This window comes from Eleutherodactylus coqui, chromosome 6 (genome assembly GCF_035609145.1).
Source record: "Eleutherodactylus coqui strain aEleCoq1 chromosome 6, aEleCoq1.hap1, whole genome shotgun sequence".
Lineage (NCBI taxonomy): Eukaryota > Metazoa > Chordata > Amphibia > Anura > Eleutherodactylidae > Eleutherodactylus > Eleutherodactylus coqui.
Genome location: NC_089842.1, coordinates 165,634,676 through 165,658,607, shown reverse-complemented (window position 1 = coordinate 165,658,607; position 23,932 = coordinate 165,634,676).

The following is a 23,932-nucleotide window of genomic DNA, read 5'->3' as shown; positions in this document are numbered from 1 at the left end:
TCTCCTTTCATTTAATAAAATATGTGATCAGCATATGAAGACGCGTTTCGAGGATAACCCCTTCATCAGTTCTGCTGGTGTGTAAAACATATAAGCAATTTGTGGGTCCCAAATGGGTTAATAATGAGATCCTCTCTGCCTGTGTGGTGAGGGTCTGCCAGGACAGGAGAAGGAGAACTGACCCTCACCACACAGGAAAAGAGGATCTCATTATTAAGCCTTTAGTGTACCTTGGATGAAGAACACAGGGGTCTGGCTACTCTACATTATACCACCTCACACCAACAAAATCCCAGGTGTAGGAGCAGCATGCTGCTGTCTTCATGGTGTTGCCTACATGGCTTCCAGGACAATCTCTGGATATCTTTGTGTCTGAGACAAAAGTAAGACTCATCGCTGAAGAGCATAGACCTCCATTCCAGCCTCCATTGCAGTCTTGCTGTGTACCATGATAGTCTTTGAGAGCGGTGGTGTAAGGTCAATGAAAGACCTGTTGTTGGACGTCTGGCTCATGCAGAGTGCATTGTAATGGTTTGCGTAGACACTGTTTGACGCCCTAGGCTTTGGACATGATGTATTTTTTCACTCGTAGTACAGATTTGATCACTACGTTCCATTTAGCTAATTTGACAATCTGTTCATGCAGAGGTTTGCCTTTGTGCACATCTTGCTGTCATTCGAGCTCATTGTTTGTTCTCCCAACAACTGGGTCACGCAACCTTCAACACTGCGGACATCTCGGCCTAGATGCATAGTGATCAGCTGGAGTGATAAACCAAGATCTCTCAGTTCAAGGATTTTGTCCCTCTCAGTTTGCAACAAGTGGTGATAACTGGCACATCGACGAACAGGAGGCATCACAAAGACCACAAGACTATTTGATTTTTGAAATTCCATGTGGCTGAAGATACTTGCTTTTGATCTGTCTTTGATACCATTGAAGCCCCTACAGCATGCCAAGGATTGGAGCTAGGTGCTTGAAGATTTGATCATTTGCATATCTTAGCAGCAACTTCCTTAATTTGCATAACGTTACTTACGACTTTTCTTTCTTGGTGTTGCAATTTCAATGTTGAGGGGTGCAGATATTTCTTTTTTTAAAGGGTGGCCATTTTTATTCCGTTATTACTGTTACTATTATTACAAAATCACTTATCAAGTTCCAAGAAACAAGACAAGAGATAAGGATGAAGCTTTCAATGCATTGAGCAAGGCAAAGTTATGTTTATTACTGCAATTCTAAGGCCTATTCGAAAAGAGACGAGAAAGAAAGTCTTATTTTGAAAACTCATTTCGAGGGCCATTATTACTATCATATTACTTTTGAACAGCCATTGAAAAGCCAGATATGGGAAATGAGATACCAATCCCTCAATATTTAACCCGGAGGAGGGAGTCTATAGTTGACCTTATGTTGTAAGTCGGACTGATGTAGCAGAATTGAGGCATGGAAAAACGGAACAGATAAAAGTGTGTGATTGAGAAGAACATTACAGTAAATGATAGTGGAATCGCTCACACATGTAGTTTTGCTACAACTTTAAATAACCGTTTCAGTTTCTTTGATGTAATTGGGAGGGAAAAAAATCATTTTTTTCTTAATGTTTCTCAGAGTGCTTTCTTCAAGATGTGTTTCATGTACACATGTATCCAACATTATGTTTTCTTGGATTTTGTAAAAGGGATTGTCCCTTCTCAGCCTTTTATGGCTGAGATGAGAAACCCACGACTGTGTCCCATCTACCTCGCTGGGTGTTACAGAAATGGTTAAGATGGCAGCTTTATGCGGTTTACGTGACGCTTGTTGAATGGGTGTTACGGAAGCGGCATAGAACATGAAATGCTTAATGGGAATACCCCTTTAGGTACTCTGATACAAAATGTGTTGCTTTTTTTTTTTTACACAAAAGGGGAAAGTGCACAATATTTTTTTTTCTTTTTATTACTACTTATTTTTGCTTTATCTTTTTTATTATTTTTTTTTCCTTTACATTTTTTATGTCCCTGTATGGGATTTGAAACTGTGGACCTGTGATTGCTATGATAATGCATTGTAGTACTTCTGTGCTGCAGTGTATTATTGTTATTATTAATGATCAAGGCCATAGCAGACCCAGATGCCATTGTCTGGTGTCTGGTCGCCGTGCCAATGCATCAGGCCTCCGTGATTACATAGCGGAGGGCCAATGACATCACAGAGGAAGCACCCTCCCTCTGTGAACCCTTTAAATGCCATGATCAACATTGATCGTTGCTGGGTTTAAAGCAGGAGGCTGGCACAGCCAACTCTTGCTGCAGATGGCACGAACTCTACTTCAGAGCCATCCATATGGCGTAAACATACCTGAAATTGCGGTAATTGCTTCCCACCCAGGATGTAAGTTTACATCCTATGGCAAGAAGGGGTTAAAGAGCCCACATCATACTGTCATATACAGTAATTCTCATATAATGTTATAATTTAGTTTAAAAATAATACCACTGTACATCATTAAATACTTCCACAGGCCTTTTAAACACCTGATTCATAGGGATGTTCATAGTCCAACCCCCACTGATATGATACTGATGGCCTAACCTAAAATGATGGCCTAATGATAGGGGCTCTCCATTTTAGAAGACCCATGCTAAAGGTCACATAACAATATACTGATAATAATATTACATCCAAATGCCTCTCTTCAAAATAGGGTATATGATAATGAAATTTCTAAACTGTACAACCCCATTAAAGAGAAGCTGTCACGTCCCCAAACTAAGTTATGGTGCTGTTAGGGAACGTAACAGGGAGCCAGATGAGATAATTTTTATACTATACCATACACTCGTATGGGAGAGCTCACGCACGAGACTCTAAAAGAGTTAGATTTTTGCATGGCACGCCAACTTTAGATGGCAAAACCGCTGGAACGCGGGAATGGGTGAATATAAAAAATACCTCACATGGCTCCAAGTTACATTGCCTAACAGCAGCATTACTGAGTTTATGGTGCTGTGTGCACCTGACAGGTTCCCTTTAAAAGGGTCTTCTCATTAAAACAGACATGCATCTGAACTGCCAGGAAAAGTATTATATGGCTATAGATGTTTCCTGCAGGGGAAAGTATTATTACATGTCTGCAATGAAAAAAAGTTGTGTTTTGTTTTGATATATATATATCTCAAAACAAAACGCAACTTTTTTTCAATCACTATGCTTTAACACATTAAGTATTGACAATGACATTTGCCCTGACAATCTACACATTTGTGCTGTTCCTACAAAAATACCTCCAGATATATGAAAATAGTCAAAATTATGACACAAATACTTGTCAGTCAGTGCTTAGGGAATGGACAGCAGATTTCTTCGTAATCTGTGTTGGAACAGCCGTGCGATTTATAGATAGATAAATAGATTGTTAGATACAGATAGATAGATATGAGATAGATAGATATGAGATAGATAGATAGATAGATGAATATGAGATAGATAGATAGATAGATAGATATGAGATAGATAGATAGATATGAGATAGATAGATAGATGATAAATATTAGATAGATAGATATGAGATAGATAGATAGATGATTAGATAGATATGAGATAGATAGATATTAGATAGATAGATAGATGATAGATATTAGATAGATAGATAGATAGATAGATATGAGATAGATAGATATTAGATAGATAGATATGAGATAGATAGGTAGATATGAGATAGATAGATATGAGATAGATAGATAGATAGATAGATAGATAGATAGATAGATAGATAGATATTAGATAGATATGAGATGGATAGATATTAGATAGATAGATATTAGATACATAGATATGAGATAGATAGATATTAGATAGATAGATGATAAATATTAGATAGATAGATAGATAGATAGATATGAGATAGATAGATAGATGATTAGATATATAGATATGAGATAGATAGATATTAGATAGATAGATAGATGATAGATAGATGATAGATATTAGATAGATATTAGATAGATAGATAGATAGATAGATAGATAGATAGATAGATATGAGATAGATAGATAGATAGATAGATAGATAGATAGATATGAGACAGACAGATAGATAGATAGATAGATAGATAGATAGATAGATATGAGATAGATAGGTAGATATTAAATAGATATGAGATGGATAGATATTAGATAGATAGATAGATAGATAGATAGATAGATAGATAGATAGATATTAGATACATAGATATGAGATAGATAGATATTAGATAGATAGATGATAAATATTAGATAGATATGAGATAGATAGATAGATAGATAGATAGATAGATATGAGATAGATAGATATTAGATAGATAGATGATAGATATTAGATAGATAGATAGATAGATAGATAGATAGATATGAGATAGATAGATAGATATGAGATAGATAGATAGATGATAAATATTAGATAGATAGATATGAGATAGATAGATAGATGATTAGATAGATATGAGATAGATAGATATTAGATAGATAGATAGATGATAGATATTAGATAGATAGATAGATAGATATGAGATAGATAGATATTAGATAGATAGATATGAGATAGATAGGTAGATATGAGATAGATAGATATGAGATAGATAGATAGATAGATAGATAGATAGATAGATAGATAGATAGATAGATAGATATTAGATAGATATGAGATGGATAGATATTAGATAGATAGATATTAGATACATAGATATGAGATAGATAGATATTAGATAGATAGATGATAAATATTAGATAGATAGATAGATAGATATGAGATAGATAGATAGATGATTAGATATATAGATATGAGATAGATAGATATTAGATAGATAGATGATAGATAGATGATAGATAGATGATAGATATTAGATAGATAGATAGATAGATATGAGATAGATAGATAGATAGATAGATAGATATGAGACAGACAGATAGATAGATAGATAGATAGATAGATAGATAGATAGATAGATAGATATGAGATAGATAGGTAGATATTAAATAGATATGAGATGGATAGATATTAGATAGATAGATAGATAGATAGATAGATAGATAGATAGATAGATATTAGATACATAGATATGAGATAGATAGATATTAGATAGATAGATGATAAATATTAGATAGATATGAGATAGATAGATAGATAGATAGATAGATATGAGATAGATAGATATTAGATAGATAGATGATAGATATTAGATAGATAGATATGAGATAGATAGATAGATAGATAGATAGATAGATAGATAGATAGATAGATATGAGATAGATAGATAGATATGAGACAGATAGATAGATAGATAGATAGATAGATAGATAGATAGATAGATAGATAGATATTAGATACATAGATATGAGATAGATAGATATTAGATAGATAGATAGATAGATAGATAGATAGATAGATAGATAGATAGATGATAAATATTAGATAGATAGATATGAGATAGATAGATAGATAGATGATTAGATAGATAGATATGAGATAGATAGATATGAGATAGATAGACAGATAGATAGATAGATAGATAGATAGATATGAGAGATAGATAGATAGATAGATAGATAGATAGATAGATAGATAGATAGATAGATAGATAGATATCTTCTTAGGTTCAATGTCAGATTAACCTATGCTCAGAAAAAGCAATGTCATTCCCCTGAAAAAAGAAGAAGAAAAAGTTGATATCATGGTATATGCCCTATTGTGGCGCAGTCTTCTGGAGTGTGAAGTGAGTCTCTTAAAGTTCCTTTGAGTTCCTATGGATCAATACTATTGATTTGAAGCTCATTCTGCTTTAATAAAAAAAAATCAATGGTTTGCATATCTCCTGATTAAATCTATATCTGCAGCCTCCTTCTATCAGACACAAGAAGCAGGAGGCAGAACAGCTGTCAAATTTCTTTTCACTCCTAAAATTACAGATGGATTTCTATGAAAGGGCAATGGCCGGCTGATTGCAAAGATTAGGGAATCAGTGGAGCATCGGTAAAGACGCCATATACTATACACTCGCTAGTGTTATTAGGAAGAAATATAGAGACCTAACACCGAACCTTAATGAGCCCAATGAAAATAACAAATGGTAGGAAAAGTATATTGTGATGTAGCAGAGCTGAACTTGTCATTTAAAGTGAATTTATCACTAGGCAGTCCCCATTAATTAAGAGTATAGAGCTACCTTTCCTCTTGGTTATACCTACTCTTATATATCTGGTGTGAGATGACCAGCTATGAAAAAAATCATGAATTGACAGTACTTTGTCTGAAGGTATGTATGTTGTATGTGTCCATGTGTGATCACCCAGTGGTTGGTGTGTGAACTGCTACCTGCTCTGGATTTTGCCACGATAATGTATTGAATCTGTATCAAGATAAATTAGAGTCCTAAATCTGGGTTCACGTAGGGCGGATTTGCCGCGGAAATTCCGTCTGAAAGTGCGCTGCGGCAAATCCGCCTGCAGCCGCTAATCCCGGGTTTAGCCAGCAATGTGGACGAGATTTCGCCGGCCGCAGCATGTCCATTTTTTTTTTAAATTCTGCTGCGGCCCCGCTCTCCTATATAGAAGCGCTGGCCGCAATGAAAAAGCGAGCGGCTAGGCCGCTTCAAAACCCGCAGCTAAGTGCAGCGGGTTTTGAAGCAGCGCTTTCCCGGTGGAAATCTCGCGGTTTTTCGCTGTGGCCAAACCGCGCGATTTCTGCCGGGAGTCTGGCGTGTGAGAACCTAGTCTAAAAGGGCTTGTGCCAAAGGAATACCACCAATCATATGCCCTGTAAGGATATATGAATTTATAGAGCTGAGTCTTCCCACAAGTTCAAGAACAGAGAGCTGCTGAGTAAAAGTGGCTTCTGTCTACCATCCTGTTATTACATGACGGCCATTCATGTGAATGGCCATCTTGTAATACAAAATTTTCCTTACAGCAGTCGCTACAGGTTTCTTTTTTTTGGGGGGGGGGGTGCCCAGAACGGATCTTGGGGAGATCAGCTGATCGCTCTGAGCCCCGTATTTGTATGGGATCTTTTAAATCTGTCCCCCCGCAAGAGATTTGGAGCAGTATATTTTTCTTTGCATATAGTTAAATAGAAAAGTGCACTTAGGCTGGGTTGAGACAAGGTGCAAATCTTGCAGACCGCACAGCAATTCCGCGAGATTTCTGCACCTGAAGTCCTAAGATATTTGCCTCGAGTTTTGAAAGCGACTTATTTTGCTGTGACCATCTCTCCCCACAGAGAGGAGAGAGCTTACAGTGGTAACGGTGATACAATTGACATGCTGTGACTTTGAATTCCACGTGGCATGTGAGTTTCAGCGTGACTTGTCCGCAGCATGTGGACAAGACTTTTGCAAATCTCGTCCACTTTGCTGCTTATTCTTGGGCTTAAGATTGCAGGCGGAATTTCCATGCAAAAAGTCTGCATGGAATTTCCACCCCGTGTGAACCCAGCCTGAGGGTGCATTCACATGTATCAGAATTGGCGCAAATTTTCTGCAGTAGAAAAATCCAGTGCAAAATCTGCACCATTGGTATGGATTTGGATGCTGAATTTGAACAGATCTATAGCAGACTTCATGCTTTCAATTGATAGGCTGACGTCTGATCTGCAAAAACTGAAGCGAGAAATAGGCTGCGGATTTTGATCTGGATCTGCACCAAAATACATTACATGTGAAAGCACCCTTAACTGGACTTTTCAACACAAGGTATATTCAGACGCCCAATATCCTCGGGTGCATCTCGCATCAGGCAGCACACAGACACTCTGTCTGTTTGGAGTAGAACATTGCATGCACTGGCATAACTATAAGAAATGCAGGTGCTTCCGTTGCACCTGGGCCCAGGAGCCTCAGGGGGCCCATAAGGCCTTTCTTATCCATATCGGGAGCCCAGTACTATAAATAAAGTATTATAGTTGAGGGCCCTGTAACAGGTTTTGCATTAGGGCCCAGGAGCTTTACGTTCTACCTCTGCATTAAGGGGTTCAGAGAAGTTGGGGGGCCCCAAGATAAACTTTTGCACCTGGGCCCATTAGCCTTTAGCTACGCCCCTGGTTGCATGCCTTACTGTCATTCATGAATCAGACCAGAATAGGACATGCTGCAACTTTCTTTACATGAACCAATGGTCTGTGAAGAAAATCAAGTGCCTGGAAAGCTCGATTGAAAATAAGGGACCTTCTACATGGGTGTAATTAGGCTTCAGGATGCACTGCAAGACGCAGTACATTCTGCAACAAAATCCACACTGTGCTATGCAGGTTTTGATGCAGGATAGAAAGTGGCTTAATTCTGCCAGCAATTCTGCATCAAAATCTGCAATAAGATTAAGATGTGGATTTGGGTACATAATGGGGGCTAATTTCAGCCATGTGAAAGTACCTTTTTGGGTCCAAGTTTACTCTATTAAAAACTCAGTTAGAACCCAGAAATAAAAATCAGCTATATAAATTAACCTTAAGAGCTGTAGGCTCCCAATTCCTACTGGTCATACGCTGATACATTAAATGTATATAAAGGAAAATGTCCCCACATTGATGACAACCGTACAACACAGACATGGTGAGAATTGAACCTTTCCTTTATGCATCCAGATAGTTTTCTGCGCTGTTTGTATAATACGTTTCGATGAGGTCCAATGGAAACCACAAATCACTGATGATATCACAATCTGTATATTCTATATTGGTGTAACCTTCTTGAACCTGGGTCTTCCATCATGACTGCAGATAGCGGTGTCATTATTATCTTATGTCAGAGGGATGGATGTAAATGAATCCGGCTTCCTCTCCTTAATGTATTTTTTCTAATTTTCAAAATGATTCTGTGTTTCTGGTTAAAGAGCAGCGCAGCGTGATGAGTTCATTAGGACGCTGCTGCTCATTGGGTGACTCACATTAAGCACTAGACAATCTCTCAGTTAACAATAATTAGATGAGGTCATTAAGGCTACAATGAGATCACTATATCTAGAAATTGCCGTACATTCTGTAGAGTAAGGTCAAATGTACTATTAACTATTCTATAATGCCTCTTCTTTATGCATTAGGCGAGAATTAAGTGACCACTTTCTGATATACAAGATTGAATTATGCACGATGGGTACACGTATGAGACACTTGAGGAATGGATACGAATGGTCATAAGATGACCAACCTTTCCGGTCAAGGCTGAATCATGTAAAGTAGTCCGTCCCTCATTGCCTGACGCTGCCATGTGTAGCCAAACGTTATTCATTTTACATTTATATCTTCTTTTTAGCGAGGCTTCAACAATTCTATACATAGCTAGAATCCTATGAAATAGAACTGCCATCATCCTGATCTCCCTGGTTTGTAGTTATGATACAAAACTGCAGTAAATACTGACACACTGTACTAGATTCAAGTTCAGGTTTAAAGGCGTTGTTCAGGGTTAGAAAAACACTGCACCACCACGCTCATCTCTAAAGATTCGGGGAGCGGCGCGGGTGACAGGTGAGTTGCGGAGGGGAGCGGGGGGGGAGAGAGGGAGAGAGAGATCTCCCATCCGTTTCTCCCCGCTCTCCCCCGTCGCTCCCCGCCGGCCTCCGAATCTTTAGAGACGATCGGGGAGATACTTGGCTCAGGCACTACTCGCTCGAGTAATGTGCCTTAGCGAGTATACTTGCTCATCTCTATTAATTAATCATCGGCAAGTGTTAGCGCCTCTATTAAAGAAGAGGTTTTGGCAGTTTGCTGGTCTGGAGCATTCAGGCATGTGTTAGCACAATGCCAAAGAGGAAAGACATCAGCAATAATCCTAGAGCAGCTATTGTTGCTGCCCATAAAACCAAAGAAATAAAAAAGAGTGCACTTTTTTCTCATGCCTGTATACAGAGTAGAGATGAGCGAACGCGTTCGTCCGAGCTTGATATTCGTGCGAATATTAGGGTGTTCGGGATGTTCGTTATTCGTAACGAACACCATGCGGTGTTCTGGTTACTTTCACTTACTTCCCTGAGACGTTTGCGCGCTTTTCTGGCCAATTGAAAGACAGGGAAGGCATTACAACTTCCCCCTGTGACGTTCAAGCCCTATACCACCCCCCTGCTGTGAGTGGCTGGGAAGATCAGGTGTTCGCCTAATATAAAAGTCGGCCCCTCCCGCGGCTCGCCTCAGATGCGGTGTGAGTTAGATGAGGGACAGTGCTGTTTATACCGGAGCTGCTGTAGGGAAAGAATTGGTAGTTAGTGTAGGCTTCAAGACCCCCCAAAGGTCCTTATTAGGGCCACTGATAGCTGTGTGTTGGCTGCTGTTAGCAGTGGCATTTTTTTTTCTCTCAAAATCGCCTCTGCAGACCGTTGCACCTGGCATTAGGGACAGAAGTGCTGCATAGGCAGGGAGAGTGTTAGGAGTGAGTGTAGCCTTCAAGAACCTCAACGGTCCTTTCTAGGGCCATATTTATCCGTGTGCAGTACTGTCCAGGCTGCTGTTGGCTGTGCTGCATTTTTTTTGGGCTTCTCAAAATCGCCTCTGCAGAGCATTCCACCCTCCATTGATACTGCAGGGAAAGAATTGTATAGGCAGGGCCACAACACAGTTATTATTCATTGAATATACGCAGTGCTGCCTTTTGGTGGGAAAAAACTGAAAACAAATCTATTTGTCCAGCCTCTGTCCGTCCTTACGGGCGGTGGAGACGTGTGAGCTGCGTGAAGAACAGTGCTAAATCATACGCACCCAGCTACGCTTTACTGCTGGCTTCGCCATTTGCTTTCCTTAATTGGGAAAAAAAATACCTGCTCTGCCAGAGTTATAATAACTCTGCTACCCTCACGTTCTGTGACACATAAGCAGGGACACAGCACAGTTATTAAACTTCTCATGTTCATTGAATATACGCAGTGCTGCCTTTTGGTGGGAAAAAACTGAAAACAAATCTATTTGTCCAGCCTCTGTCCGTCCTTACGGGCGGTGGAGACGTGTGAGCTGCGTGAAGAACAGTGCTAAATCATACGCACCCAGCTACGCTTTACTGCTGGCTTCGCCATTTGCTTTCCTTAATTGGGAAAAAAAATACCTGCTCTGCCAGAGTTATAATAACTCTGCTACCCTCACGTTCTGTGACACATAAGCAGGGACACAGCACAGTTATTAAACTTCTCATGTTCATTGAATATACGCAGTGCTGCCTTTTGGTGGGAAAAAACTGAAAACAAATCTATTTGTCCAGCCTCTGTCCGTCCTTACGGGCGGTGGAGACGTGTGAGCTGCGTGAAGAACAGTGCTAAATCATACGCACCCAGCTACGCTTTACTGCTGGCTTCGCCATTTGCTTTCCTTAATTGGGAAAAAAAATACCTGCTCTGCCAGAGTTATAATAACTCTGCTACCCTCACGTTCTGTGACACATAAGCAGGGACACAGCACAGTTATTAAACTTCTCATGTTCATTGAATATACGCAGTGCTGCCTTTTGGTGGGAAAAAACTGAAAACAAATCTATTTGTCCAGCCTCTGTCCGTCCTTACGGGCGGTGGAGACGTGTGAGCTGCGTGAAGAACAGTGCTAAATCATACGCACCCAGCTACGCTTTACTGCTGGCTTCGCCATTTGCTTTCCTTAATTGGGAAAAAAAATACCTGCTCTGCCAGAGTTATAATAACTCTGCTACCCTCACGTTCTGTGACACATAAGCAGGGACACAGCACAGTTATTAAACTTAGATTATTCATTCACTAAAGGCAGTGGGGCCGTTCGTTTTCCAAAAAGTGCAAAAATAATATTTGGCCTGCAGTCTTGCGCCAATTTATTTCCTGCCTGTGAAATCAAATCACTGGTAATACAGCATGCTGAGGGGTAGGGGTAGGCCTAGAGGACGTGGACGCGGCCGAGGACACGGAGGGCCAAGTCAGGGTGTGGGCACAGGCCGAGCTCCGGATCCCGGTGTGTCGCAGCCGACTGCTGCGCGATTAGGAGAGAGGCACGTTTCTGGCGTCCCCACATTCATCGCCCAATTAATGGGTCCACGCGGGAGACGGTTATTAGAAAATGAGCAGTGTGAGCAGGTCCTGTCCTGGATGGCAGAAAGTGCTTCGAGCAACCTATCGTCAACACGCAGTTCTGCGCCGTCCACTGCTGCAAATCCGAATCCTCTGTCTGCTGCTCCTCCTTCCTCCCAGCCTCCTCACTCCACTACAATGACACCTGCTCAGGAGCGGGAACACTCCCAGGAACTGTTCTCGGGCCCCTGCTCAGATTGGGCAGCAGCGGTTCCTCTCCCACCAGAGGAGTTTATAGTCACTGATGCCCAACCATTCGAAAGTTCCCGGGGTCCGGGGGATGAGGCTGGGGACTTCCGCCAACTGTCTCAACAACTTTCTGTGGGTGAGGAGGACGATGACGATCAGACACAGTTGTCTTGCAGTGAGGTAGTAGTAAGGGCAGTAAGTCCGAGGGAGCAGCGCACAGAGGATTCGGAGGAAGAGCAGCAGGACGATGAGGTGACTGACCCCACCTGGTGTGCAACGCTTACTCAGGAGGACAGGTCTTCAGAGGGGGGAGTCAAGGGCATCAGCAGGGCAGGTTGCAAGAGGCAGTGCGGTGGCCAGGGGTAGAGGCAGGGCCAGACCGAATAATCCACCAAGTGTTTCCCAAAGCGCCCCCTCGCGCCATGCCACCCTGCAGAGGCCGAGGTGCTCTAAGGTCTGGCAGTTTTTCACAGAGACGCCTGACGACCGACGAACTGTGGTGTGCAACCTTTGTCGCGCAAAGCTCAGCCGGGGAGCCAACACCAACAGCCTCACCACCACCACCATGCGCAGGCATATGATGGCCAAGCACCCCACAAGGTGGGACGAAGGCCGTTCACCGCCTCCGGTTTGCACCCCTGCCTCTCCCCCTGTGCCCCAACCTGCCACTGAGATGCAACCCCCCTCTCAGGACACAGGCACGACCATCTCATGGCCTGCACCCACACCCTCACCTCCGCTGTCCTCGGCCCCATCCTCCAATGTCTCGCACCGCACAGTCCAGCCGTCGCTAGCGCAACTGTTGGAGCACAAGCGCAAGTACGCCGCCACGCACCCACACGCTCAAACGTTAACCGTCCGCATCGCAAAATTCATCAGCCTTGAGATGCTGCCGTATAGGGTTGTGGAAACGGAGTCCTTCAAAAGTATCATGGAGGCGGCGGCCCCGCGCTACTCAGTTCCCAGTCGCCACTACTTTTCCCGATGTGCCGTCCCAGCCCTGCACGACCACGTCTCCCGCAACATTGTACGCGCCCTCACCAACGCGGTTACTGCCACGGTCCACTTAACTACGGACACGTGGACAAGCACAGGCGGGCAGGGCCACTACATCTCCCTGACGGCACATTGGGTGAATTTAGTGGAGGCTGGGACAGAGTCAGAGCCTGGGACAGCTCACGTCCTACCCACCCCCAGAATTGCGGGCCCCAGCTCGGTGCTGGTATCTGCGGAGGTGTATGCTTCCTCCACTAAAGCACCCTCCTCCTCCTCCTCCTCCTCCTCTGTCTCGCAATCAAGATGTGTTAGCAGCAGCATGTCGCCAGCAGTCGGTGTCGCGCGGTGTGGCAGCACAGCGGTGGGCAAGCGTCAGCAGGCCGTGCTGAAACTACTCAGCTTAGGCGATAAGAGGCACACGGCCCACGAACTGCTGCAGGGTCTGACACAGCAGACCGACCGCTGGCTTGCGCCGCTGAGCCTCCAACCGGGCATGGTCGTGTGTGACAACGGCCGTAACCTGGTGGCGGCTCTGCAGCTCGGCAGCCTCACGCACGTGCCATGCCTGGCCCACGTCTTTAATTTGGTGGTTCAGCGCTTTCTGAAAAGCTACCCACGCTTGTCAGACCTGCTCGTAAAGGCGCGCCGGCTCTGCGCACATTTCCGCAAGTCCCACACGGACGCTGCCACCCTGCGCACCCTGCAACATCACTTTAAGCTGCCAGTGCACCGACTGCTGTGCGACGTGCCCACACGGTGGAACTCTACGCTCCACATGTTGGCCAGGCTCTATGAACAACGGAGAGCTATAGTGGAATACCAACTCCAACATGGGCGGCGCAGTGGGAGTCAGCCTCCTCAATTCCTTTCAGAAGAGTGGGCCTGGTTGGCAGACATCTGCCATGTCCTTGGTAATTTTGAGGAGTCTACCCAGGTGGTGAGCGGCGATGCTACAATCATTAGCGTCACCATTCCTCTGCTATGCATCTTGAGAAATTCCCTGCAAACAATAAAGGCAGCTGCTTTGCGCTCGGAAACGGGGGCGGGGGAAGACAGTATGCCGCTGGATAGTCAGGGCACCCTCCTGTCTATTTCTCAGCGCGTACAGGAGGAGGAGGAGGAGCATGAGGAGGATGAGGAGGAGGGGGAAGAGACAGCTTGGCCCACTGCTGACCGTACCCATGCTGCTTGCCTGTCATCCTTTCAGCGTGTATGGCCTGAGGAGGAGGAGGAGGAGGAGGAGGAGGAGGATCCTGAAAGTGATCTTCCTAGTGAGGACAGCCATGTGTTGCGTACTGGTACCCTGGCACACATGGCTGACTTCATGTTAGGATGCCTTTCTCGTGACCCTCGCGTTGCACGCATTCTGGCCACGACGGATTACTGGGTGTACACACTGCTCGATCCACGGTATAAGGAGAACCTGCCCACTCTGATTCCCGAAGAGGAAAGGGGTTCGAGAGTGTTGCTATACCACAGGACCCTTGCGGACAAGCTGATGGTAAAATTCCCAGCCGACAGCGCTAGTGGCAGAAGGCGCAGTACCGAGGGCAAGGTAGCAGGGGATGTGCGTAGATCGAGCAGCATGTACATCCCAGGCAGTGCAACAGTCTTTAAGGGCCTGGCCAGCTTTATGGCTCCCCACCAAGACTGTGTCACCGCTCCCCAGTCACGGCTGAGTCGGCGGGAGCACTGTAAAAGGATGGTGAGGGAGTACGTAGCGGATCGCACGACCATCCTTGGTGACGCCTCTGCCCCCTACAACTACTGGGTGTCGAAGCTGGACACGTGGCCTGAACTCGCGCTGTATGCCCTGGAGGTGCTTGCTTGTCCTGCGGCTAGCGTCTTGTCGGAAAGGGTGTTTAGTGCGGCTGGGGGAATCATCACAGATAAGCGTAGCCGCTTGTCAACCGACAGTGCCGACAGGCTAACACTCATCAAGATGAACAAAGGCTGGATTTCCCCAGACTTCTGTTCTCCACCAGCGGACAGCAGCGATACGTAAGCAATACGTAGGCTGCACCCGCGGATGGAAGCTACGTTCTCTCTCACCATCCAAAACGGGGACATTTCTGCTTCATCAATCTGTGTCTAATATTCCTCCTCCTCCTCCTCCTGCTCCTCCTCCTGAAACCTCACGTAATCACGCTGAACGGGCAATTTTTCTTAGGGCCACAAGGCTCAGTCAAATAATTTTTCAGAACAATTTTTAAAAGTTTCAATGCGCTTAAAAGCATTGGAACTTTAACTTGAACCAATTTTTCGTTACACTGGGCTGCCTCCAGGCCTAGTTACCACTTAAGCCACATTAACCAAAGCGATTAATGTGTTTCACCTGCCCTCTTGGCTGGCCATGGCCAATTTTTGGGATGTACATTAGTACTGTTGATACAGCAATTTTTGTGGGCCCTCGCCTACAGTGTAATCAAATTAATTTTTAGCCCACCTGCATTACAGCTGACGTAACCTCAGCTGTGTTGGGCAATGCAATGGGATATTTTTATGTACCGCCGGTGGGTTCCAGGGAGCCACCCATGCTGTAGGTGCACACGGAGTTTTTAATACATCTGTACACTTCTAAAGAACCCCAGTCTGACTGGGGCATGCAGTGTGGGCCGAAGCCCACCTGTATTACGCACAACATTACTACCTCAGCTGTGTTGGGCAATGCAATGGGATATTTCTATGTACCGCCGGTGGCTTCCTGGCACCCACCCAGGCAGTGGGTCCACAGGGAGTTTAACCTACATGTGTCCACTTGTAAAGAACCCCAGTCTGACTGGGGCATGCAGTGTGGGCCGAAGCCCACCTGCATTAAGCACGACATTACTACCTCAGCTGTGTTGGGCAATGCAATGGGATATTTTTGTGTACCGCCGGTGGGTTCCAGGGAGCCACCCATGCTGTAGGTGCACACGGAGTTTTTAATACATCTGTACACTTCTAAAGAACCCCAGTCTGACTGGGGCATGCAGTGTGGGCCGAAGCCCACCTGTATTACGCACAACATTACTACCTCAGCTGTGTTGGGCAATGCAATGGGATATTTCTATGTACCGCCGGTGGCTTCCTGGCACCCACCCAGGCAGTGGGTCCACAGGGAGTTTAACCTACATGTGTCCACTTGTAAAGAACCCCAGTCTGACTGGGGCATGCAGTGTGGGCCGAAGCCCACCTGCATTAAGCACGACATTACTACCTCAGCTGTGTTGGGCAATGCAATGGGATATTTCTGTGTACCGCCGGTGGGTTCCAGGGAGCCACCCATGCTGTGGGTCGACAGGGACTTCACAATAGGGAGTTGTACCTGCCTGTGTCTATGAATTAAAAAGCCCGGTCTGACTGGGGCATGCAGACACCTTGACAGAATGAATAGTGTGTGGCACATAGGTTCCCCATTGCTATGCCCACGTGTGCAGCTCCTGATGGCGGTGGCACAGGATTCTATTTCTCATTGCTTCTGTACAGCATTGTGGGCTATCGCTCCGCCACTTTTAAAGAGGGTCGCTGCCTAGCCGTGCCAACCTCTGCAGTGTGTGCCTGCGGTCCCTCGTCATGGCTGACGCAATTCTAAATAGACATGAGCGTGGTGTGGCATGAGGGCAGCTGAAGGCTGCCCAGGGACACTTTGGTGTGCGCTGTGGGGGGGAGGGGGGGCGGTTGGTCAGCATGTAACCCAGGAGAAGTGTCAGTGGAGTGTCATGCAGGCAGTGATTGTGCTTTGTTGGAGGTAGTGTGGTGCTTAGCAAAGGTATGCCATGCTAATGAGGGCTTTTCAGAAGTAAAAGTTGTTGGGAGGGGGGGGGGCCCACTCTTGCCGGTATTGTGGCTTAATAGTGGGACCTGTGAACTTGAGATGCAGCCCAACATGTAGCCCCTCGCCTGCCCTATCCGTCACTGTGTCATTCCCATCACTTTCCTGAATTGCCCAGATTTTCACACATGAAAACCTTAGCGAGCATCGGCGAAATACAAAAATGTTCTGGTCGCCCATTGACTTCAATGGGGTTCGTTGTTCGAAACGAACCCTCGAGCATCACGGGAAGTTCGTTACGAATAACGAACACCCGAACATTTTGGTGTTCGCTCATCTCTAATACAGAGTACTCTTCAGGCAGAGAAGTGAGACTTACAGACTGTTGATAGATGGAGGGCATGACACTTTTGTCAAGGCCTCTGGCACATTAGCATAATTTCGGGCCATGTGCTGGCTGTGCACAGCGCCCGGTCCCATTATTGTCTATGGGGCTATACATGTCGATGTTTTTTCACATTTCTCTGTCCGTTTCATGGACGAGAAATAGGAAATGCCAATGCATGTCAATGTGCTGTGTCCATGTATATCAGAAAACACAAGGACTGGTGTCTGCATGTTGTCCGATGTGAGTTGCACTGAGTCTCTTGAGTGCAGCTTGCACTTAGTGTTGGTGTGCAGTTAGCCAAAATAAGATATATTGCATAGAGATGAGCGAACGTACTCGTCCGAGCTTGATACTCGTTCGAGTATTAGCGTGTTCGGGATGCTCGTTACTCGTAACGAGTACCACGCGATGTTCGGGTTACTTTCACTTTCATCTCGGAGACGTTAGCGCGCTTTTCTGGCCAATTGAAAGACAGGGAAGGCATTACAACTTCCCCCTGCGACGTTCAAGCCCTATACCACCCCCCTGCAGTGAGTGGCTGGCGAGATCAGGTGTCACCCGAGTATAAAAATCGGCCCCTCCCGCGGCTCGCCACAGATGCGTTGTGACATAGCTGAGGGACAGTGCTGTTGGTGCCGGAGCTGCTATAGGGAGAGTGTTAGGAGTTAGTGTAGGCTTCAAGAACCCCAACGGTCCTTCTTAGGGCCACATCTAACCGTGTGCAGTAGTGTGGAGGCTGCTTTTTGCAGTGTTGCACATTTTTTTTTCTAGGTATATCGGCCGTGCAGAGCATTGCATCCTCAGTCTGCAGTAATACTCCAGGGACAGAAGTGTGGAGGCAGGGAGAGCGTTAGGAGTTATTATAGGCTTCAAGAACCCCAACGGTCCTTCTTAGGGCCACATCAAACCGTGTGCAGTAGTGTGGAGGCTGCTTTTAGCAGTGTTGCAAATTATTATTTTTTGGTATATCGGCCGTGCAGAGCATTGCGCTCTGCAGTAATACTCCAGGGACAGAAGTGTGTAGGCAGGGCCAGAAGACATATATTATTGATTGAATATACGCAGTGTGGTCCTTTTCAAAAAAATATTGGAAAAAAATCTATTTGGCCTGCCTGTCACTGTGCTCAGTGTTCTGGGACTGTGTCTGATGGGGGTAGTAGTTCTCTAAAATCATACGCAGCCAGCTAAGTGTTACAGCAGGCTTGCGCCAAATTATTTCCTGGCTCTGAAATCACCGCTCGGTTGCACTTAATAACAGTGCAACACTGCAGTTCCGTGACACACTCCAGGGACAGAATTGTGTAGGCAGGGCCAGAAGACATATATTATTGATTGAATATACGCAGTGGGCCTTTTCAAAAAAATATTGGAAAAAAATTATTTGGCCTGCCTGTCACTGTGCTCAGTGTTCTGGGTCCGTGTCTGCTGGGGGTAGTAGTTCTCCAAATAAATACGCCGCCAGCTAAGTGTTACAGCAGGCGTGCGCCAAATTATTTCCTGGGGTTCCGTAAACGAAGTCAGCCTCCAACCACAGGCCAATAAGCGGCACATTTAATTACAGCGTTCTGTTTCTGCACTACTGCTAATACACCATGCTGAGGGGTAGGGGTAGGCCTATAGGACGTGGACGCGGGCGAGGACGCGGAGGCCCAAGTCAGGGTGTGGGCACAGGCCGAGCCAGTGCGGTGGCCAGGGGTAGAGGCAGGGCCAGACCGAATAATCCACCAACTGGTTCCCAAAGCGCCCCCTCGCGCCATGCCACCCTGCAGAGGTCAAGGTGCTCTACGGTGTGGCAGTTTTTCACAGAGACGCCTGACGACCGACGAACAGTGGTGTGCAACCTTTGTCGCGCCAAGATCAGCTGGGGAGGCACCACCACCAGCATGCGCAGGCATATGATGGACAAGCACCCCACAAGGTGGGACAAAGGCCGTTCACCGCCTCCGGTTTGCACCACTGCCTCTCCCCCTGTGCCCCAACCTGCCACTGAGATCCAACCCCCCTCTGAGGACACAGGCAGTACTGTCTCCTGGCCTGCACCCACACCCTCACCTCCGCTGTCCTCGGCCCCATCCAGCAATGTCTCTCAGCGTAGCGTCCAGACGTCGCTAGCGCCACAGTTTGAGCGCAAGCGCAAGTACGACGCCACACACCCGCACGCTCAAGCGTTAAACATGCACATTGCAAAATTGATCAGCCTAGAGATGCTGCCGTATAGGCTTGTGGAAACGGAGGCTTTCAAAAGCATGATGGCGGCGGCGGCCCCGCGCTACTCGGTTCCCAGTCGCCACTACTTTTCCCGATGTGCCGTCCCAGGCCTGCACGACCACGTCTCCCGCAACATTGTACGCGCCCTCACCAACGCGGTTACTGCCAAGGTCCACTTAACAACAGACACGTGGACAAGCACAGGCGGGCAGGGCCACTATATCTCCCTGACGGCACATTGGGTGAATTTAGTGGAGGCTGGGACAGAGTCAGAGCCTGGGACCGCTCACGTCCTACCCACCCCCCGAATTGCGTGCCCCAGCTCGGTGGTGGTATCTGCGGGGGTGTATGCTTCCTCCACTAAACCACCCTCCTCCTCCTCCTACGCAACCTCTGTCTCGCAATCAAGATGTGTCAGCAGCAGCACTTCGCCAGCAGTCGGTGTCACGCGGCGTGGCAGCACAGCGGTGGGCAAGCGTCAGCAGGCATGGTCGTGTGTGACAACGGCCGTAACCTGGTGGCGGCTCTGCAGCTCTGCAGCCTCACGCAAGTGCCATGCCTGGCCCATGTCTTTAATTTGGTGGTTCAGTGCTTTCTGAAAAGCTACCCACACTTGTCATACCTGCTCGGAAAGGTGCGCCAGCTCTGCGCACATTTCCGCAAATCCCACACGCACGCTGCCACCCTGCGGACACTGCAACATCGGTTTAATCTGCCAGTGCACCGACTGCTGTGCGACGTGCCCACACAGTGGAACTCTACGCTCCACATGTTGGGCAGACTCTATGAGCAGCGTAGAGCTATAGTGGAATACCAACTCCAACTTGCGCGGCGCAGTGGGAGTCAGCCTCCTCAATTATTTACAGAAGAGTGGGCCTGGTTGGCAGCCATCTGCCAGGTCCTTGGAAACTTTGAGGAGTCTACCCAGATGGTGAGCGGGAATGCTGCAATCATTAGCGTCACCATTCCTCTGCTATGCCTCTTGAGAAGTTCCCTGCAAAGCATAAAGGTAGACGCTTTGGAATCAGAAAAGGAGGCGGGGGAAGACAGTATGTCGCTGGATAGTCAGAGCAACCTGATGTCTATATCTCAGCGCGTTGAGGAGGAGGGGGAGGAGCATGAGGAGGAGGGGGAAGAGACAGCTTGGCCCACTGCTGAGGGGACAGATGCTGCTTGCCTGTCATCCTTTCAGCGTGTATGGCCAGAGGAGGAGGAGGAGGAGGAGGGGGAGGAGCATGAGGAGGAGGGGGAAGAGACAGCTTGGCCCACTGCTGAGGGTACAGATGCAGCTTGCCTGTCATCCTTTCAGCGTGTATGGCCAGAGGAGGAGGAGGAGCCTGAAAGTGATCTTCCTAGTGAGGACAGCCATGTGTTGCGTACAGGTACCCTGGCACACATGGCTGACTTCATGTTAGGATGCCTTTCTCGTGACCCTCGCGTTACACGCATTCTGGCCACTACGGATTACTGGGTGTACACACTGCTCGACCCACAGTATAAGGAGAGCCTTTCCACTCTCATTCCCGAAGAGGAAAGGGGTTCGAGAATGATTCTATACCACAGGGCGCTGGTGGACAAACTGATGGTAAACTTCCCATCCGACAGCGCTAGTGGCCGAAGGCGCATTTCCGCGGCCCAGGTAGCAGGGGAGGTGCAGAGATCAGGCAGCATGTACAGCACAGGCAGGGGAACACTCTCTAAGGCCTTTGACAGCTTTATGGCTCCCCAGGAAGACTGTGTCACCGGTCCCCAGTCAAGGCTGAGTTGGCGAGAGCACTGTAAAAGGATGGTGAGGGAGTATGTAGCCGATTGCACGACCGTCCTCAGTGACGCCTCTGCCCCCTACAACTACTGGGTGTTGAAGCTGGACACGTGGCTTGAACTCGCGCTGTATGCCCTGGAGGTGCTTGCTTGTCCTGCGGCTAGCGTCTTGTCAGAGAGTGTGTTTAGTGTGGCTGGGGGAATCATCACGGATAAGCATACCCAGCTGTCAACCGACAGTGCCGACAGGCTTACACTCATCAAGATGAACAAAGCCTGGATTTCCCCAGACTTCTCTTCTCCACCAGCGGACAGCAGCGATACCTAAGCAATACGTAGGCTGCACCCGCGGATGGAAGCATCGTTCTCTATCACCATCCAAAACGGGGACCTTTTAGCTTCATCAATCTGTGTATAATATTCATCCTCCTCCTCCTGCTCCTCCTCCTGAAACCTGACGTAATCACGCCGAACGTGCAATTTTTCTTAGGCCCACAAGGCTTAGTCATATAATTTTTCTAAACAATTTTTATACGTTTCAATGCTCATTAAAGTGTTGAAACTTTCACCTGAACCAATTTTTATTTTAACTGGCCTGCCTCCTGGCCTTGTTACCAATTAAGCCACATTAACCAAAGCGATTAATGGGTTTCACCTGCCCTCTTGGTTGGGTATGGGCAATTTTTCTCAGGTACATTAGTACTGTTGGTACACCAATTTTTGTGGGCCCTCGCCTACAGTGTAATCCAATTAATTTTTTGCCCACCTGCATTACAGCTGACGTAACATCAGCTGTGATGGGCAATGCAATGGGATATTTTTATGTACCGCCGGTGGGTTCCAGGGAGCCACCCATGCTGTGGGTCCACAGGGAGTTGTAAATGCATCTGTGTCCACTTCTAAAGAACCCCAGTCTGACTGGGGCATGCAGTGTGGGCCGAAGCCCACCTGCATTTCATCTGACGTTAGCTCTGCTGTCCAGGGCACTGCAATGGGATACATTTATGTACAGCGGGTGGGTTCCAGGGAGCCACCCATGCTGTGGGTGCACACGGAATTCCCATTGCGGAGTTGTACCTGCCTGTGACTATTTATAAAAAACCCCGGTCTGACTGGGGCATGCAGACACCTTGACAGAATGAATAGTGTGTGGCACATAGGTTCCCCATTGCTATGCCCACGTGTGCAGCTCCTGATGGAGGTGGCACAGGATTATATTTCTCATTGCTTCTGTACAGCATTGTGGGCTATCGCCCCGCCCCTTTTAAAGAGGGTCGCTGCCTAGCCGTGCCAACCCTCTGCAGTGTGTGCCTGCGGTTCCTCTGGCAGACGCACTTATAAATAGACATGAGGGTGGCGTGGCATGAGGGCAGCTGAAGGCTGCGCAGGGACAATTTGGTGTGCGCTGTGGACACTGGGTCGTGCAGGGGGGGTTGGGCAGCATGTAACCCAGGAGAAGTGGCAGCGGAGTGTCATGCAGGCAGTGATTGTGCTTTGTTGGAGGTAGTGTGGTGCTTAGCTAAGGTATGCATTGCTAATGAGGGCTTTTCAGAAGTAAAAGTTGTTGGGGGGGGCCCACTGTTGCCGCTATTGTGGCTTAATAGTGGGACCTGTGAACTTGAGATGCAGCCCAACATGTAGCCCCTCGCCTGCCCTATCCGTTGCTGTGTCGTTCCCATCACTTTCTTGAATTGCCCCGATTTTCACAAATGAAAACCTTAGCGAGCATCGGCGATATACAAAAATGCTCGGGTTGCCCATTGACTTCAATGGCGTTCGTTATTCGAAACGAACCCTCGAGCATCGCGAAAAGTTCGTCTCGAGTAACGAGCACCCGAGCATTTTGGTGCTCGCTCATCTCTAATATTGCACAATATCCATGCATAGTTGATTGCAACTTTTACATGGCACGACACCAATCTATTGCAGATGCCTTCCAATGCAGTCAACGTAACTTGCACAGAAATTGATTTCTTTTAGGTACAATAAGCTAAAATCTGTGTGTTCTGAATCAGCCGACAGCTGCACCGAACATCTCGAAATGCACAACTTTCTTCTAATGGGTATCATGTTTGCCAGGTCATACACTCTGGTCGAGTCATACTCTTTTGCTACGGCAAGAGCTACAAACCCTGCACAAGCTCAATCCCATGCGAGTCCTCGCATTGAGTGACACTATCAACAAGGCTCAGACTTTGACCTGTTATTGATTGGATTCTTTCTCTAGCAATTTCTCACAATTACTGACTCGGTTTATGTTGCCGCCTGCCTGACCTACCATCAGATGAACACTAGACCACGCTTGTGATACCCTTCTGAGAAAATCAGTGGTTCTCACCCATAACCTGTGCTACTCTGGAGCTGCCACCATCGTCTGGAGCGGTCCATAACTCACAGCTGCTGATTACAGGACATCAAAGTCTTTTTACCACTTAATTTGCAGTCCATCATTGAATACTAGTTTTTAGATGATGAACCCCTGGAATGGCTAGTATTTGTAGCCCCTGAGATGACACAACCCCTATAATGTATACTTAGCGTTGGACAGATAATTGCAAGATATTCAGCATATAATGATAAATGAAGACATGAAATACTATGTCATCTTCTAG